General features: G+C 48.0%; 1 pseudogene; it reads left to right on the forward strand.

Annotated features, from left to right (window-relative positions):
* Positions 1-2,625: 2,625 nt before the first annotated feature.
* The window catches only part of LOC123158309 (photosystem I P700 chlorophyll a apoprotein A2-like), a 106,260-nt pseudogene continuing 89,943 nt past the window's right edge, over positions 2,626-18,942 (forward strand).

Below are 18,942 nucleotides of genomic sequence, written 5' to 3' on the forward strand. Positions count from 1 at the left end.
TTGATAAATCGAATTCAGTTAAGATAGGGGAAATTCAGATAGCAATTTCTGAGCCGTATGAGGTAGGAAACTCTCAAGTTCGGTTCTAAGGGAAGGAACTTCCTATTCCGACCGAGGAGAACATGCCATTCTATAGGGTGATTCGGAAATTGCGGAAGCTTGGTTTGATCAAGCTGCTGAATATTGGAAACAAGCTATAGCGCTTACTCCGGGAAATTATATTGAAGCACAGAACTGGTTGAAGACTACGAAGCACTTTGAATTTGAATAAGACCATGCTACTTCTTTTTCACAAAATGGGTGGTTTGGTTGTTGATCCATTAATCAAATAAATTAGGTCGTAAGATCGAATCAAGAATTTCATTATATCCATTTCTTATACCTTCTCTTCTATTTTATATGATATTTCATAGGAATAAACCATAGGGATAGGGTCTAGAATAGAAGTAATAAAGTGAATAAAAAGAGGGGGCAATCTAAATATTGCTAATATATTAGGACCATCTTATTAATAATTCTAATGAGTTATCTTGGAATTTAGAATCAAATAAAAAACCCTATATTATGCTCAAGGAAAGTAGATATAGATAGGAGCTTATGCCCTCAAAAAATACACTAGTTTCTTAAAATAAAAATAAAAAATATTTTTTTCTTACGTCGAGAAATATTTGTTTTTCAAGATAAACAATGTTCGTTTGGCACCTAATCTTTATGTCATAATAGACCCAAACACTTGCCTCGGATTGACTTCAATATATAATTGCTCCAGTGAATAACTAAAAAAATAGAAGGATGGTAGATAGTAAAGAAAAGAACTAATCACAATATCTATCTTTCAAAATCTATCTTTCAAAATCTATCTTTCAAAATATATATCTTTCAAAGATTGACTAAAAAGACAGTTGGCGGGTCTCTTTGTATGTCCGGAAAGTGGAGGACTTAATGATTATTCGTTCGCCGGAACCAGAAGTAAAAATTGTTGTGGATAGGGATCCTGTAAAAACATCTTTTGAGGAATGGGCCCGACCCAGCCATTTCTCAAGCACACTAGCTAAGGGCCCTGATACTACCACTTGGATCTGGAACCTACATGCTGATGCTCACGATTTCGATAGTCATACTGGTGATTTGGAGGATATTTCTCGAAAAGTCTTTAGTGCTCATTTCGGGCAACTTTCCATTATCTTTCTTTGGTTGAGTGGCATGTACTTTCATGGCGCCCGTTTTTTCAATTATGAAGCATGGCTAAGTGATCCTACTCACATTGGACCCAGTGCTCAGGTAGTTTGGCCTATAGTAGGGCAAGAAATATTGAATGGTGATGTAGGCGGGGGTTTCCGAGGAATCCAAATAACCTCTGGTTTTTTTCAGCTTTGGCGAGCATCTGGAATAACTAGTGAATTACAACTCTATTGTACTGCAATTGGTGCATTGATTTTTGCAGCGTTAATGCTTTTGCTGGTTGGTTCCATTATCACAAAGCCGCTCCCAAATTTGCCTGGTTCCAAGATGTAGAATCCATGTTGAATCACCACTTAGCGGGATTATTAGGACTTGGGTCTCTTTCTTGGGCGGGGCACCAAATTCATGTATCTTTACCAATTAACCAATTTCTTGACGCTGGGGTGGATCCTAAAGAGATACCACTTCCTCATGAATTTATCTTGAATCGGGACCTTTTGGCTCAACTTTATCCTAGTTTTGCCGAAAGAGCAACCCCTTTTTTCACTTTATCCTAGTTTTGACTTTTCGCGGAGGACTAGATCCAGTAACCGGTGGTCTTTGGCTGACCAATATTGCACACCATCATTTAGCTATTGATATTCTTTTCCTAATCGCAGGTCATATGTATAGGACCAATTGGGGTATTGGCCATGGACTTAAAGATATTTTGGAGGCTCACAAGGGCCCATTTATAGGACAAGGCCATAAGGGTCTTTATGAAATCTTAACAACGTCATGGCATGCTCAATTATCTCTTCACCTAGCTATGCTAGGCTCTACAACAATTGTTGTAGCTCATCATATGTATTCTATGCCTCCCTATCCATACCTAGCTACTGACTATGGTACACAACTTTCCTTGTTCACACACCACATGTGGATTGGCGGATTTCTAATAGTCGGTGCTGCTGCACATGCAGCAATTTTTATGGTAAGAGACTATGATCCAACTACTCGATACAACGATCTATTAGATCGCGTCCTTAGACACCGCGATGCAATCATATCCCACCTTAACTGGGTATGTATATTTCTAGGTTTTCACAGTTTTGGCTCATAATGATACCATGAGTGCTTTAGGCCGTCCACAAGATATGTTTTCGGATACTGCCATACAATTACAACCTATCTTTGCTCAATGGGTACAAAATATCCATGCTACTTCGCCTGGCGTAATAGCTCCTGGTGCAACAACAAGTACTAGCTTAACATGGGGAGGCGGTGAGTTAGTAGCAGTAGGTGGCAAAGTGGCTTTGTTACCTATTCCATTAGGAACCGCATATTTTTTTAGTCCATCACATTCATGCATTTACCATACATGTGACTGTATTAATACTTTTGAAAGGTGTTTTATTTGTTCAGAGTTCCCGTTTGATACCTGATAAAGCAAATCTAGGTTTTCGCTTTCCTTGCGATTGGCCTGGCCGAGGGGGAACATGTCAAGTATCCGCCTGGGATCATGTTTTCTTAGGTTTATTCTGGATGTACAATGCAATTTTGGTAGTCATTTTCCATTTCAGTTGGAAAATGCAGTCGGATGTTTGGGGTACTATAAGTGATCAAGGGGTGGTAACTCATATTACAGGGGAAACTTTGCACAGAGTTCCATTACGATTAATGGGTGGCTTCGAGATTTCTTGTGGGCACAGGCATCGCAAGTCATTCAGTCTTATGGTTCTTCATTATCTGCATATGGTCTTTTTTTTAGGTGCTCATTTTGTCTGGGCCTTCAGTTTAATGTTTTTATTCAGCGGCCATGGTTATTGGCAAGAACTCATTGAATCTATCGTTTGGGCTCATAACAAATTAAAAGTTGCTCCTGCTACTCAGCCTAGAGCCTTGAGCATTATACAAGGACGCGCTGTAGGAGTAACCCATTACCTTCTGGGTGGAATTGCCATGACATGGGCATTCTTCTTAGCGAGAATTATTGCAGTAGGATAGTGGCCAGGAGGATTTGAAAGGCATTATGGAATTAAGATTTCCCAGGTTTAGCCAAGGCTTAGCTCAGGACCCCACTACTCATCGTATTTGGTTTGGTATTGCTACCGCACATGATTTCGAAAGTCATGATGATATTACTAAAGAACGTCTTTATCAGAACATTTTTGCTCCTCACTTTGGGAAATTAGCAATAATCTTTCTATGGACGTCTGGAAATCTGTTTCATGTAGCTTGGCAAGGAAATTTTGAATCATGGATACAGGATCCTTTACACGTAAGACCTATTGCTCATGCGATTTGGGATCCTCATTTTGGTCAACCCGCTGTGGAAGCCTTTACTCGAGGAGGTGCTGCTGGTCCGGTGAATATTGCTTATTCTGGAGTGTATCAGTGGTGGTATACAATAGGATTACGCACCAATGAGGATCTTTATACTGGAGCTCTTTTTTATTATTTCTTTCTACGCTGTCCTTAATAGCGGGTTGGTTACATCTACAACCCAAATGGAAACCAAGCCTTTCGTGGTTCAAAAACGCGGAATCTCGTCTCAATCATCATTTGTCAGGACTTTTCGGGGTAAGTTCTTTGGCTTGGATAGGACATTTAGTTCATGTTCCTATTCCCGCATCCAGGGGGAGTACGTTCGATGGAATAATTTCTTAGATGTATTACCCTATCCCCAGGGGTTGGGACCCCTTTTGATGGGTCAATGGAATCTTTATGCCCAAAACCCTGATTCGAGTAATCATTTATTTGGTACCGCTCAAGGAGCGGGAACCACCATTCTAACTCTTCTTGGGGGATTCCATCCACAAACACAAAGTTTGTGGCTGACCGATATGGCTCACCATCATTTAGCTATTGCATTTATTCCTCTCATTGCCGGTCACATGTATCGAACTAACTTCGGAATTGGGCATAGTATTGAAGATCTTTTAGAAGCATACTCCTCTGGGGGGTTGATTAGGGCGTGGGCATAAGGGCCTTTATGACACAATCAACAATTCGATTCGTTTTCAGTTAGGTCTTGCTCTAGCTTCTTTAGGGGTTATTACTTCCTTAGTAGTTCAACATATGTACTCTTTACCTCCTTATGCATTCATAGCACAAGACTTTACTACTCAAGCTGCTTTATATACTCATCACCAATATATTGCAGGGTTCATCATGACAGGGGCTTTTGCTCATGGAGCTATTTTTTTCATTAGGGATTACAATTCGGAACAGAATGAGGATAATGTATTGGCAAGAATGTTAGACCATAAAGAAGCTATCATGTCTCATTTAAGTTGGGCTAGCCTCTTTCTAGGATTCCATACCTTGGGCCTTTATGTTCATAACGACGCCATGCTTGCTTTTGGTAATCCAGAAAAGCAAATCTTGATCGAACCTATATTTTCCCAATGGATACAATCTGCTCATGGCAAGACGACATATGGGTTCGATATACTCTTATCTTCAACGAATGGCCCCACTTTCAATGCGGGTCGAAGCCTATGGTAGCCCGGATGGTTGAATGCTGTTAATGAGAATAGTAATTCTCTTTTCTTAACAATAGGACCTGGGGATTTCTTGGTTCATCATGCTATTGCTCTAGGTTTGCATACAACTACATTGATTTTAGTAAAGGGCGCTTTAGATGCACGCGGTTCCAAATTGATGCTGGATAAAAAGGATTTTGGATATAGTTTTCCTTGTGACGGCCCAGGGCGTGGCGGTACTTGTGATATTTCTGCTTGTGACGCATTTTATTTGGCAGTTTTCTGGATGTTAAATACATTGGGTGGGTTAGTTTTTATTGGCATTGGAAACATATCACATTATGGCAGGGCAACGTTTCACAATTTAATGAATCCTCCACTTATTTGATGGGATGGTTAAGAGATTACCTATGGTTAAACTCTTCACAACTTATCAATGGATAAAATCCTTTTGGGATGAATAGTTTATCGGTATGGGCGTGGATGTTCTTATTTGGACATCTTGTTTGGGCTACTGGATTTATATTCTTAATTTCCTGGCAGGGGTATTGGCAGGAATTAATTGAGACTTTAGCATGGGCTCATGAACGCACACCTTTAGCTAATTTAATTCGCTGGAGAGATAAGCTCGTGGCTCTTTCCATTCTGCAAGCAAGATTGGTTGGATTAGCTCACTTTTCCGTGGGTCATATATTCACTTATGCAGCTTTCTTGATTGCCTCAACATCAGGCAAGTTTGGTTAATTTAGTTTGTTTTTTGTACTGTATCAGCACCTAGTTCATTACTCTTGATAGAGAGGGAGGATCTGCCTTTTTAGATTTCTTTTTCCATTTATTTTTCCATCTAGGATTAGAACCGTATACTTGTTAATAATAGCAATGACACATTATGGCAAAAAAAAAGTTTGATTCAGAGGGAGAAGAAGCGGCAGAAATTAGAATAGAAATATCATTTGATTCGTCAATCTTTAAAAAAGATAAGAAGCAAAGTTTCTCCCTTGAGTTTGAGTGAAAAAACGAAAATGCGAGAAAAATTGCAATCCCTACCGCGTAATAGTGCACCTACACGCCTTCATCGACGTTGTTTTTTGACTGGAAGACCTAGAGCTAACTATCGACATTTTGGGCTATCCGGACACGTACTTCAGGAAATGGTTTATGATTGTTTGTTACCGGGTGCAACACGATCCAGTTCGTAAGGATAAAATACCCTTTCGTATTTGTATGGATTTCTGGAATTGATAATCATAGAGGAGCCCTCTTTACCATTCTGTATAAATGGCCTATTCTATTTGTATAGGTACTGGTAGAGGGGCGTATCCAACCCTCTTTATCCACTAGTTACCCCTCTTTAGTTTAAGAGCATAGAGCAGTTTGGTAGCTCATAAGGCTCATAACCTTGGGGCTGCGGGTTCGATTCCCACTACCGGCTCCATATTCCTTCTTTATGATATATGCATGATATAGTATATACATCATGCATTTGTATCTGGATTTTTTGATTTCCTAAAAGAGTTTTGGTCTAACAGTTTTTTCTCAGAAGAAGAAAACAAATAAACGAAAGAATAAAATATGAAAGAAAAGCGTCCATTGTGTAATGGATAGGACAGAGGTCTTCTAAACCTTTGGTATAGGTTCAAATCCTATTGGACGCAATCTTATTTCTATCTATTATTTAAATAACTATACTAAACTAAAAATAACTATACTAAACTAAAAACAAAGAAAACTTTTTTGCATGATTCAAATGAAAAATCTTTCTCAACGATTCCTATTCTACTAACAAGAGTAGACATGCAAAATTTATTTGTTACTGAAGAGAACACCGTTCCAGCTGTTCCTGAATAGCTTCCTTCAAAAGGATTTCCGCTTGCTCGGTGAATGTCTTGCTAGAAGATATAATTTCTTGGAATTGAGGTTTAGTATCTTTTAGATGTTTACGTAACTCATCCAGAAATTTATTTACCTGTTCAATTTCTAACGAATCAAGATATCCTCTTGTTCCGGTATAAATAGTAGTTATCTGCTCTTCCACTGGGAGAGGATTTGCTTGGGATTGTTTAAGCAATTCCCTTAATCATCGACCCCTTGCCAATTGATTCTGACTTGTTTTATCGAGAGCAGAGGCGAATTGTGCAAAGGCTTGTAACTCTGCGAATTGAGCTAGTTCCAATTTTGATTTGCCAGCTACTTGTTTCATGGCTTTAATTCAAGCCGCGGATCCTACTCTGGAAACAGAAATACCCACATTAATAGCGGGTGGAATTCCGGCATTGAATAGATCCGCAGATAAGAATATTTGTCCATCTGTAATGGAGATTACATTAGTAGGAATATAGGCGGAAACGTCTCCAGATTGAGTCTCAACTATTGGTAAAGCAATCATACTTCCTTCACCTAAAAGAGAATTTAATTTAGCGGCTCTTTCTAAAAGGCGTGAATGCAAATAAAAAACATCCCCTGGATTAGCCTCACGGCCAGGAGGTCTTCTTAATAGAAGGGACATTTGGCGATAAGCTTGTGCCTGTTTGGAGAGATCATCATAAATTATTAAAGTATGCCGTTCGTGGTACATAAAATACTCAGCCAGGGCTGCTCCCGTATAAGGAGCGAGGTATGGTAATGTAGCAGGTGAATCCGCCATTTCAGCTACTACAATAGTGTATTCCATGGCCCCCGCCTGATGGAAAGTAGTTACTACTTGAGCTACGGAGGATGCTCTTTGACCGATAGCTACATAAACACATATTACACCTTGCCCTTCTTGATTGAGAATTGTATCTGTGGCTACTACTGTTTTGCCAATCTGTCTGTCCCCAATAATTAACTCTCGCTGACCGCGCCCTATAGGGATCATCGAATCGATAGCAATAAGCCCTGTTTGAAAAGGTTCGTATACAGAACGCATGGAAATTATACTTGTAGCAGGAGATTCAATTCCGCGAGATTCGGAAGCTATAATTTCCCCTTTCCCATCAATAGGTTTAGCCAGAGCATTTACAACATCACCCAAGTAAGCCTCACTCACGGGTATCTGAGCAATTATTCCTATTGCTTTTACAAAACTTCCCTCTTGTATCATCAACCTATCGCCCATTAATACAATCCCAACATTTTTGGATTCCAAATTCAGAGCAATACCGCTAGTACCTTCTGCAAATTCGACTAATTCACCTGACATTATTTCACCAAGACCTATAATACGAGCAATCCCATCCCCCACTTGAAGTACGCAACCTATATTCTCAATCCCTACTTTCCTATTATATTGTTCAATACGTTCGCGGAGAATTTTATGAATTTCGTCGACTCGAAGGGTTGCCATTAGTGTTTCTTGACTCTTTTTTGGAAGCAAGGGGAAAAATAATGCCTAAATTCTAAACGAAAGTAGAAGTTCAAGGCCTAATTAATTTAATTATCTCTTCCATCCAGGGACCTGAGAATGCTAATATTAGCACGAATCGTACGGAAATGTAACTCGGTATTCAAACAACTATTCAGAGTTCCTAGAGCTCCTTGTATGGCCTGTTGGAAAACCCGCTATCGGACTTGATTCATTGCCCGTTGTTTTTCAAAATAAAGGGTTTCGTTTTTAGACTTTTCCAATTGTTCCAAACTAATATAAGTAGCATTAATCAAATTTGATTTTTCTCGTTCTATCTCAGAGTATCCATTCATCGATACTCATCCGCTTCTAGTTTGACTTTCTGTAATCGAATCCAAGATTTTTCGAGTTGCTCAATGGTCCCTCTACGCAATTCTTCTGAATTTCAAATAATACTCAAGATCCTCTTTTTCGATTATCTAATAAATCTTTTAATGAAAGTAGATTATTTTGTAAGTTTACAACTTTTATGATCTCTTCCCGAACCAAACATGAATCTTTCGATTCATTTGGCTCTCACGCTCCTTTTTTTATAGCTATTTCCATATCTTTTTTAAGCAATGAGCCTATCCTCTATCGTCTTTTTTATGTTTATATTTCAATATACCGAAACCTATATAAGACTAGATAAATATTAAGATGACTCTTCCGCCTAGATAAAAATATATCATGGTCAGCAAAGTTGTTTCTTTATTTTTATTTGCCCTCTAGTTAATAATTTCAATTTCATTAATTATTCCCCACCAACCTGGTTGTTGGGGATGTAGTGTTGTGGTGTAGTGATTTTACGAGGAAGCTAATTATAACTCCAACAGCATAGCGACAGTGTTTGGATGACATCAAATTGATACTAACAGGTGTGTACATGCACAAATTTAGTAACATATAACTAATTGCACTAAGGTCGTTCACTATGTATGCCAAAATCGGTGTCAAGACAACTGTTGCTACATTTGGCACCGGTGCCCTGCACTCGCGAGCCGATGCAGAGGAAAAAATCAGGGACCCGGGCTCCGGAGCACCTAGTTGCTCTGATGCCCAGTTCCTTCGTGCCATAAAGATTTAGTATTTTACGGCTTGGTTGCTCAGATGTGTGGACCAAAGTTGCCTGCACAAACTGTTGAAGCGGTGCCAAATAATTTTCTAATGGCACCGCTAATGAGATAGCAACATTTTTAGATACTAGGTACAAACTGTGACATTGTCTTAACATCCAGAATAACATAGCACAGTGACAATGTCTGAATCACATCTAACAAATGATTTGTAACAAAGAAAGTGGGGCTAACCTTCACTGCATATGCCAGAAACTTCCACCCACTATCCACATATTCAAACGCAACTAGCTTCACGGATGGAGATTGATGGTGAAAACAAGCAGACAGATCTTCAGCCACTGTCGGGGCTCAGGAGCGACACCTATGGGATCACAGGGAATCCCTACTACGGTTGGCAGGGCGTGGGGCTGCGCAAAGAGTGGGTTGAGAAGATCAACACGGGGGGATTTTTACCCAGGTTCGGGCCACAAACGATGCGTAAAACCCTAGTCCTGCTTTGTGTGTATTTAGTGTTCTTGAGCTCTTGAACTAGCTGCGGTGCATGCCCAGTCCAAAAAGTCTGAATCCTCCCTCAGTATGCCTCGGGCCTCCTTTTATATGTCAAAGGGGTTGCCACAGTGGCACACAGGAGGTGGAAAGTGTGTACAGTGTACAAGTTTATCTCCTGACATCATAGGACAAACGCATTTAATGCGGCGCCTATGTGTCCTCTTGCTTTATCGGGGACGGAAAATAAGCTCGTCCCGTCTATCACCACCTCGCCTTGCTTCGACGCGCGTCCAAGGTGACGAGGCATGCAGCGCCATGCTAGGTGGCTGGCTGCTGAGCCGGTGCGGTGGCAGGGTCTTCACGAAGATCTGCCTGCCACCACGCAGGTGCTTGACTAGTTGGCCCAGAAGCTGCATATTGCCACGCAGGCGCTCCCCTAGTTGGCGGGCTGGCCGCCACATCGAAATGGGTGCGGGGCAGGGAAACTCTGGCAAGTGCGAGCCTGGCCTCAGCCCCGAAGATGTCCCGGCAAGGGTTTTGCCGGGGCCCCGGCAAGGGCCTTGCCAAGGTCTCGTGGGCGTCCCCGGCAAGGATCTTGCCGGGCTCTTCGTCTCCTGCTTCTCATCTAGTTTTGCAGGCCTTTGATCCATACAAAGATCTGCATGCCACTATGCAAGGCACCCCTGATTCTTGTCCTTGACGCTGTCGATGGTGCCAGAGCTCTCAGGCTCAAGGGTGGTGGCCTTGCTGGTGTTGGGCAGGTTGCCCCGGCAAGACTCTTGTCGGGGCTATGTAGGCCGCCCCGGCAAGGCTCTTGCCGGGGAAGCCCATCTTGTCCCGTTACTCTTTATGCTTCTGGCTTGAGTGCTGCCTCGGCAGCCTTGTATCTTTGCTTCCTCTCCTTTGTCAAGCGTGGCCATAGGTGCGGCTACGACTGCCCATGCACAAGTAAAGGGGTACAGAAAGGCCCCTTCTTTAATACACCGACAGGAGCCCCCGGGCCTGGGCCACACATAAGCGCAGAGCGTTGTTGGGCCAGGCCTAGAACGGTGCGCGGGCACGCATGGCAGGGTGTTAGCCACATTAATCCCTTCGCCAGTGGCGCTTCCCCATGACCCGCATTGAGTGCGTGACGTGGGGGTCGTGCATGGAATGACCGCAACATGCTTGCATCACCCCATGGTGAATAGTAAAGAGGCGGCATGTGTCTTCCCCATAAAAAAGGGAAAACTGTAGGGCTGCTGCTCATTTACTCTCCTCGCCTTCCTCAATCTTGGAGCCGCCGTTCCACGTTTCCCACCACGCCCGCCTTTTTTGCCACGTACACCGCATGCATGGCGCGGGGTAGGTGACGGATGCATGGGATATGGGATGGCGCGCCATGGCCGATACCCATGCGCCTTTGATTGGCGCGGGGAGGGTGGTCGATGACCTTGCTCGTTGCCAACGGCTTTAATGAGCCGGATTTGAGAGGGCTCTTCAGAGGCGTAGAGCCATTCTTCAGCCTTCCCTGCTTGCCTATAAAAAGGGGACTCGGGAGGAGGAGGAGAGGCATCTCCTCGCGTCACCTCCATTCTCCATCCACCACCATGCCGAGAGGGCGCGGTCGTGGCCGTCCTTCTGCGGAGGCAACTAGATCTTCCTCTCATCAGAGAGCCACGGCGGCTAAGGAAGAGCCAGACACCCAAGGTGGAGGCGTCGGACAGAGTCACGGTCGGCGAGGCGGTCGAGGCAGAGGTGGGCGTGGAAGGCGGACACCTGCGACGTCACCATCTCCGCCGCCATCCCCTCCCGCTTCGTCGACTGGCCACGTCGGGGACATGGCGCTGGGGTTCATCTTGCAGTTGCACGAGCCGCCGCGTAGCCGCCTTCGCCTCCCCGAGGCGTTCGCGAGGGTGCTGGAGATCAACCAGCCGCAGAGGCTGAGGCTTCACATGAAGGGGTGTTGCAATGGCGACATATGGGCGAACACAAGGTTCCCTGTCCCTCATGTAATGCTCCTTCGTCGGGGTTGGAAAACCTTCGCACGCGCCCACTGCTTGATGAAGGGGCACGTTCTCCGCTTCAAATTAGTGGAGAGTGACATGCTCTCCGTTAAGGTCTTCGGGCACTCGGGACACAGGTTAGAGTGCTGCGCAGAGAGCTCGACCGACGAGGAGAGCTCCTCCTAGAGCGACGGCGACAAAGAGGGGGCCGATGGGGAGGACGACGGGGACGGGTCTGACTAGACGTCGGACGCCCCGTCCCTAGGCGGCACCGGCAGCAGCACCATCTGCACAATTTGCCGGGGGGGGGGGGTAGTTCTTGGCGGCGGCTCCTCGAGCCAGCTCCTTGAACTTCTCGGGGCCGTCGCTTCCGGCGGCTGGCGCTGGAAGGCCGGAGAAGACGAAGAAGGCGGGTGGCGGGCCGTCAAGTCAGAGTACGATGGCATCGACGCCTTCGTCTCGTATTGCCGGCCCGCTGCCTCATCTTCTGGCTTCTTCCCCGGCACCGTCATCACCAGCCCTGTTTTGGGCGGTTGCTGGGACGTTCTCCCTGTGTCTTATGCTCTTCGTACCTCGCCTAGGCACTCCTTTTACCCCCCTGCTATCCCGATCCGCTTCCTGAGGAGTGGGACAAGAAAGGGATTATGGGCACCTTATCTTTTCTTTCAAATCTTAAGCCTGTGGGCACTTGTTGAATTTAGACTTTGTAACCCCTTGCTCATGTTTACGTTCCGTATGAATTATACTTGTTTAATCAACGTATTAATGAAAAAGGGTGTTTGCTGGGTTCTTTTGTGCGTGAGCGAGGCCCACACTAAGGAGCGAGTCCTTGTTATTTTAAGCAAACAACGTCGCCCGGCAACAAACCTTGCCGTCCTCCCGCTTTATACCATGATTATACCCACGCCCTTGGCGGGAGTAGGGGCAAAGTAGGATCGGGCCCTTCGTTTGTTTCCCTTCCACGGCAACTACAACCAAATTCTAGCCTGGAAGGGATTTCGGGCATAGGAAGGAGGAAGCACGGTGGCATAGGAATGAACGAAGGTTCGTATGTTCAAGTTTCATACGGAAACGCACTGCGGGGGAGAAAAGACTTATCTGAATCTGCAGCCCCCGGCAACCTTGGCTTGCCGGGGTCGGGGGTGTCGGTCCGTCTTCTTTCCTCCAAACGGTTTTGCAGAAGCGCTTGTGCAGCCTGCGATCCAAAAATGACTGGAAGAGACAGAAGACAAGCACTCGACCTCTATGCTAGGGGTTAGTAGGCGCTAAGCACTATCAACCCTACCAGAGAGGGAGACTCAACCTAGCATGCATGCTAAATCTTAGGGCGCCAGCGCTTCATTTATTCATCTGTTGCTCAGGGTCTGCGCTTGGCTTTGTACAAAGGGTTACATGCCTTGCTGGCAAGGCTTGTACAAAAAGTGGTCTGCCGGGGGCCCTGGCAATTGCGCCTTATGGGTAAAAGTTGCAAAAATGTTCGATGTTCCAGGAGTTGCTCACTGGAATACCGTCTTCGGTCTCCAGGCGGATTGCGTCGGGTCTGGTGACTCGTATTACCCGATAAGGGCCTTCCCACTTTGGCGTCAATTTGTTGGAATTCTTGGCGGATTGAACTCGCCGAAGAACAAGGTCGCCTTCCTCAAAGCTTCGGGCACGAACCTTGCGGCTATGGTAGCGGCGCAAGGCTTGCTGGTAGCGAGCGGCTCGCACAGCAGCCCGAAGACGATCTTCCTCAAGGAGCATCGCATCATCTTGGCGGAACTGCTCTTGCTCATGCTCATCATAAGCGAGCACTCGAGGTGACCCGTATATGAGTTCCGTGTGGAGAACTGCTTCTGCCCCGTATACCAGGGCAAAGGGTGTCTGGCCAGTGGCTCGATTTGGCGTCGTTCTGATCGACCAAAGAACCGTTGGCAACTCATCAATCCAGCGCCTTCCGCACTTGTGTAGCTTGTCAAAAGTCCTCGTCTTGAGGTGTCGCAACACCTCTGCGTTTGCCGTCTCAGCCTGGCCGTTACTTTTGGGATGAGCAACAGAAGCAAAACAAACCTTGCCGCCGAAGTCCTGGATATACTGCATAAAGGTGCGGCTTGTGAACTGTGTGTCGTTGTCGGTGATGACTCTATTCGGCACACCAAAATGGCAGACTAGTCCCTTGAAGAACTTGACGGCTGATTGTGCTGTCACCTTTCTCATTGGTTCCACTTCTGGCCACTTTGTGAACTTGTCGATGGCAACATACAAGTACTCAAAGCCCCCGACAACATGGGGAAAGGGGCCCAGTATGTCGAGCACCCAGACCAAAAATGGCCAGGAGAGAGGGATTGTCTGAAGAGCTTGAGCTGGCTGATGGAGCTTCTTTGAATGGAACTGACATGCCTCACACTTGGTTACTAGTGCAGTTGCATCCTGGAGGGCAGTGGGCCAAAAGGAACCTTGCCGGAATGCCTTGCCGGCAAGGGCCCTTGATCCTATATGAGTGCCACATATGCCTCCATGTATCTCTGCCAACAGCTCCAGACCGTCCTCCTGAGGAATGCACTTCAATTTCACACCGTTCGGTCTCCTTCTGTATAGGGTATCATCCACAAATTGGTACATGCTGGACCGACGGGCTAATTTTTCTGCTTCTTCCTGTTCCTCGGGGAGTTCCCCTGTTTGGAGGAAACGAACGGTGCGCTGCGCCCATGCCGGAGCCTGGGGCTCGACGGTGAGGACTAAAGGCTCATCTTCGGTTGTAGGGGCAGCTGCCTCCACGGTCAGGGCCTGGGGCCCTGCCGGAGGTTGTTGCCCCTCGGCAAGCTTGGGGTACCCGGCAACTTCCTTGCCGGCGGCTCCTGGGAGCTCGGCAGGAAAGTATTTGCCGGGGCCTGCCTTTCTTCGCTTGTTCTGTCCTGCCGATGGCTCAACGGATGGCTGAGTTAATTGAAGCACAAAGGTACCTTGTTCCACAGGCAACTTGAGGGCAGCGCGTTTCGACAGGTCGTCGGCAATGTTGTTCTCTACTCGAGGAACATGCTCTGCTTGTAAACCGTCAAAACGCTCTTCCAACTTCCTCACTTCATCCACATAGGCCTCCATCAACGGGCTCTGGTAATCCTTGTTAACTTGCTTGACGACGAGCTGCGAATCACCTCTGATGATGAGCTTCCTGATTCCGAGGTCTGTCGCGATCCTGAGGCCGGCAAGCAATCCCTCGTACTCCGCCATGTTGTTCATTGATTTTTCCCGGGGAAAGTGCATCTGGACTACGTACTTGAGGCGCTCTCCGGTGGGTGCGACGAGTAGCACGCCGGCACCAGCACCTTGTAGTGAGAAAGCTCCATCAAAGTACATAATCCAATCGCGGCACGTCTCCTTGCCGGGAAGGTTGGTCTCTTGAATCTCTTCGTCGGGCGTCGCGGTCCATTCTGCTATGAACTCTGCCAAGGCTTGGCTCTTGATCGTTGAAGTACTTTCAAACTTGATGCCAAAGCTCGACAGCTCCAACGCCCACTCCACAATCCTCCCAGTCGCATCTGTGTTGTGCAAGATTCGTTGCAAAGGGAGGCGGGTGACGACGGTGATCTCATGTGCTTGGAAATAGTGATGCAGCTTTCTCGAGGCCATGAGGAGGCCGAAAAGTAGCTTATGCATGCCAGAATATCTTGACCTAGCCCCCTACAAAAGGGAACTGACAAAATAAACCGAGTGCTGCACCACCTTCTTCTTCTGTTCGACTTCGCCTACTTGCGCAAACTCTGTCTTGCCGGGATCGGGCCTTGCCGGGGGTCCCACCTTGCCGGCATCAAGCCGTGCTGGGGAATGCCCCGGCCCATCATCCGACAGCTCGGCCGCTGCCGCTATTTCTTCCTCAAGCTCCCTTTGTGCCACTAGCGCAGCACTGGCCACTTGATTCGTTGCTGCTAGATACAGCAACAACGGCTCTTGTGGTTTAGGCGCGACTAGTGTTGGCGTGGAGGAGAGGTACTTCTTCAGATCTTGCAGCGCTGCCTCTGCCTCCGGAGTCCATTTCATAGGACCCGCCTTTTTCAAAACTTTGAAAAAGGGGAGGGCGCACTCAGCAGATTTGGAGATGAACCTACTTAGAGCAGCAACGCAGCCGGTGAGCCTACGGATGTCCTTGACCCGTCTTGGCGCCTCAATCTGCTCAATCGCTCTGATCTTGTCGGGGTTTGCTTCGATTCTGCGTTGAGACACAAAGAAACCAAGAAGCTTGCCGGACGGGACGCTGAATACGCACTTCTCTGGATTGAGCTTGAGGTTGATCTTGCGCAGGTTTGCAAATGTTTCCTCTAGATCCTGCACGAGTGTGGCCTTGTCCTTGGTCTTGACCACTATATCATCCATATAAGCTTCCATATTTCCATGTAGCTGCGGCTCAAAACCAATTTGGACTGCTCGGGCAAATGTCGAACTAGCGCTTTTCAACCCGAAAGGCATCCGTACAAAACAGTACATACCACATGGGGTGATGAACGCTGTCTTTTCTTCGTCTTCCTTCATCATGAAGATCTGGTGGTATCCTGAGTAGGCGTTGAGGAATGACAGCAGATCACACCCGGCAGTGGAGTGCACTATCTGGTCGATGCGTGGCAAAGGGAAAGGATCCTTTGGAGAGGCCTTATTGATATCTGTGTAGTCAATAAACAGCCTTCACTTCCCATTTGCCTTACGCACTACCACTGGATTGGCCAACCACGTGGGGTGGAGCACTCCTCTGACCAAGCATGCCGCTTCCAACTTCCTGATCTCTTCGATGATGAACTCTTGTCGCTCCAAAGCTTGCTTTCTGACCTTCTGCTTGACAGGCCGCGCATGAGGACAGACAGCAAGGTGGTGCTCAATCACCTCCCTAGGAACGCCGGGGATGTCGGATGCTTGCCATCCAAACACGTCGACATTCGCCCGCAGGAAGGCGACGAGTGCGCTTTCCTATTTGCTGTCGAGGGTGGAGCTTATGGTAAAAGCTCAACCCATGCCATCCTCCTTGACGGGCACCTTCTTGGTTTCTGGCGGGGCCGCCTTGGACCTCTTGCTCCTGCTGGCGGAGCTCTCTGGCATGTCCTCAACGGTAACGCGGCTCTCCGAAGAGGCGCGTTTGCCAGAGGAGGTGCAGGAGTCCTTACCGGGGTCGGAAGTCTTGCCGGAAGGGGCCTTGCTGGCAAAGACAGAGGCCTTGCCGGTTTTCTTCCCTCCCCGGGCCTCGGCGGCAGGAGCAAGTGCCTTGGTAGAGTTGATCGACGCAGATGAGCGCATCCTTCTTGTTGGAGGGGACGGTGATGATGCTCACCGGCCCGGGCATCTTCAACGTATTGTAAGCGTAATGTGATACCGCCATAAACTTGGCCAGCGCTGGGCGGCCGAGGATCCCATTATAGGGCAAGGGGATCTTGGCCACATCAAAAACGATCTTCTCCGTCCGATAGTTCAGCTCGCCCCCAAATGTGACGGGCAACGTGACTTTGCCCTTCGGCTGACTCCTCCACGGGTTGACCCCATGAAACGTGCCCGTCTCCTGGAGATCTCCCGTTGGGGATTTGCAGCCTGTCGATCACAGCAGGCGAGATCAAGTTCAGACCGGCCGCACCGTCAACTAGTATCTTTGTCACCTTGAGGTTGCATATTGTTGGGGAGACCAACAATGGCAAACACCCGACCGCAGTTGTGCGGTCAGGGTGATCCTCGGTGTCAACAATAATAGATGTGCTGGACCACTTCAGTGGTCTTTGGGCGTCGAACGATGGCTCCGCCGCAGTGACCTCACGCGCCCACTACTTCAGTTGGCGGTGAGAGTGTGCAGCGAGGCGCCACCTTCGACGCACATGGCCTCCGTAGCTTTCTGGAATTCGTGCTCACCGGACTCATCGTCCTCATCATGATCATCATCTTCCTCCTTCTTGTCACGGCCCCGAGCGGGCCTCTCTTGTTGATTATCCTTGTCGCGGCGGCCTCCTCGACCGCCACGCTTCTTACCAGACCCCTCAGCACCATCCTGGCCCTTCTCCTTGTCGCGCTTCTCATATTCAGCTTTCTGCTTCTCTGCAAGTAGCTCAACTTGCCGGCAGTTCTGGAGGTCATGGACCTTGGTGTGATGGATCTTGCAGTACTTCTTGTCGGAGCTTCGTGGCTTGTTGGCAGCCGCCAAGGCCCGGCAGCCGGCACACCCGGCGACTTCCTTCCTGGGGTCGTCAACCTTGGCCTTCTTGGTGGCGCCGGGGTCGCCGGATCCCTCGACGGCAAGCACGGTCTTGCCCTTACGCTTTCTGCTGTGGTGTCGGCCCTTCTTTGCCAGGGCGGCGGCATTGTCGGTGTACAAAAATAGGGGCACGCTTTTGTACCCCTTTACCTGTGCACGGGCAGTCGGAGCCGCGCCCACGACCACACCAAGCAGAACAGGGGAGGTGAGCCAAGGTAAGACCGAAGCCCAAGACAATCAAAGCAACGCCAAGGCCAAGACCACAAAGAGCAGTGGGACGAAGCAGGTTCCCCCGGCAAGACCCTTGCCGGGCAGCCTCAGCGGCCCCGGCAAGGTCCTTGCCGGGACAGCTCACCCCACACCAACAGAGCAAGCCACCCTTGAGCCCACGGTCCCCAACGCCATCATCGACGTGGGGCCAGGGCTCGGGAAGGCATCTCTGTGGTGGCATGCAGATCTTTGTGAAGACATATCAAGATCAGACGAGGATTAGAAGATGACGATCCTCGGCAAGATCCTTGCCGAGGAAGGCCACCAGACCCCCGGCAAGATCCTTGCCGGGGACGACAACGCGCCACGGCAAGACCCTTGCCGGGCTACCCGGCGAGGCCCTCGCCAAGGACGCCAGCGGGGCCACTGCCAGGCCCGCGCCAACCAAGCTTCCACCACCGTTCACATGCAGCTGCCAGCCCAACCAGCTGGGCGGGCACCTGCATGGCAACATGCAACTCCCAGGCCAACTCATCGAGCGCCTGCGTGGCGGCATGCAGATCTTCGTGAAGGCTCCGCCACTGCGCCACCTCAGCAGCCTGCCTGCCTACATGGTACCACGCACCTCACTGGCCAGGGCACGTGTCAAGGCGAGGAGGAGCGGCGACGGACGGGACGGGCCTCGCCCCCGTCCCCAATAAAGCATGGGGACACCTAAGCTACGCATTAAATGCATCTTGTCCTGTAATACGAGCGATAAGCTCAGGACACTGTACGCCTTTCCACCTCCTGTGTGTCACTGTGGCAGCCCCTTTCAACTATAAAAGGAGGCCCATGGCATACTGGAGAAGGATTCGGCTCTTTCGAACCACGCACTGACCACAGCTAGTTCGAGAGCTCAAGAACTCTTAGAAATACACCCACCAAAGCAGGACTAGGGTTTTACGCATCCCCTCGGCCCGAACCT

This window comes from Triticum aestivum, chromosome 1D, assembly GCF_018294505.1.
Source record: "Triticum aestivum cultivar Chinese Spring chromosome 1D, IWGSC CS RefSeq v2.1, whole genome shotgun sequence".
Lineage (NCBI taxonomy): Eukaryota > Viridiplantae > Streptophyta > Magnoliopsida > Poales > Poaceae > Triticum > Triticum aestivum.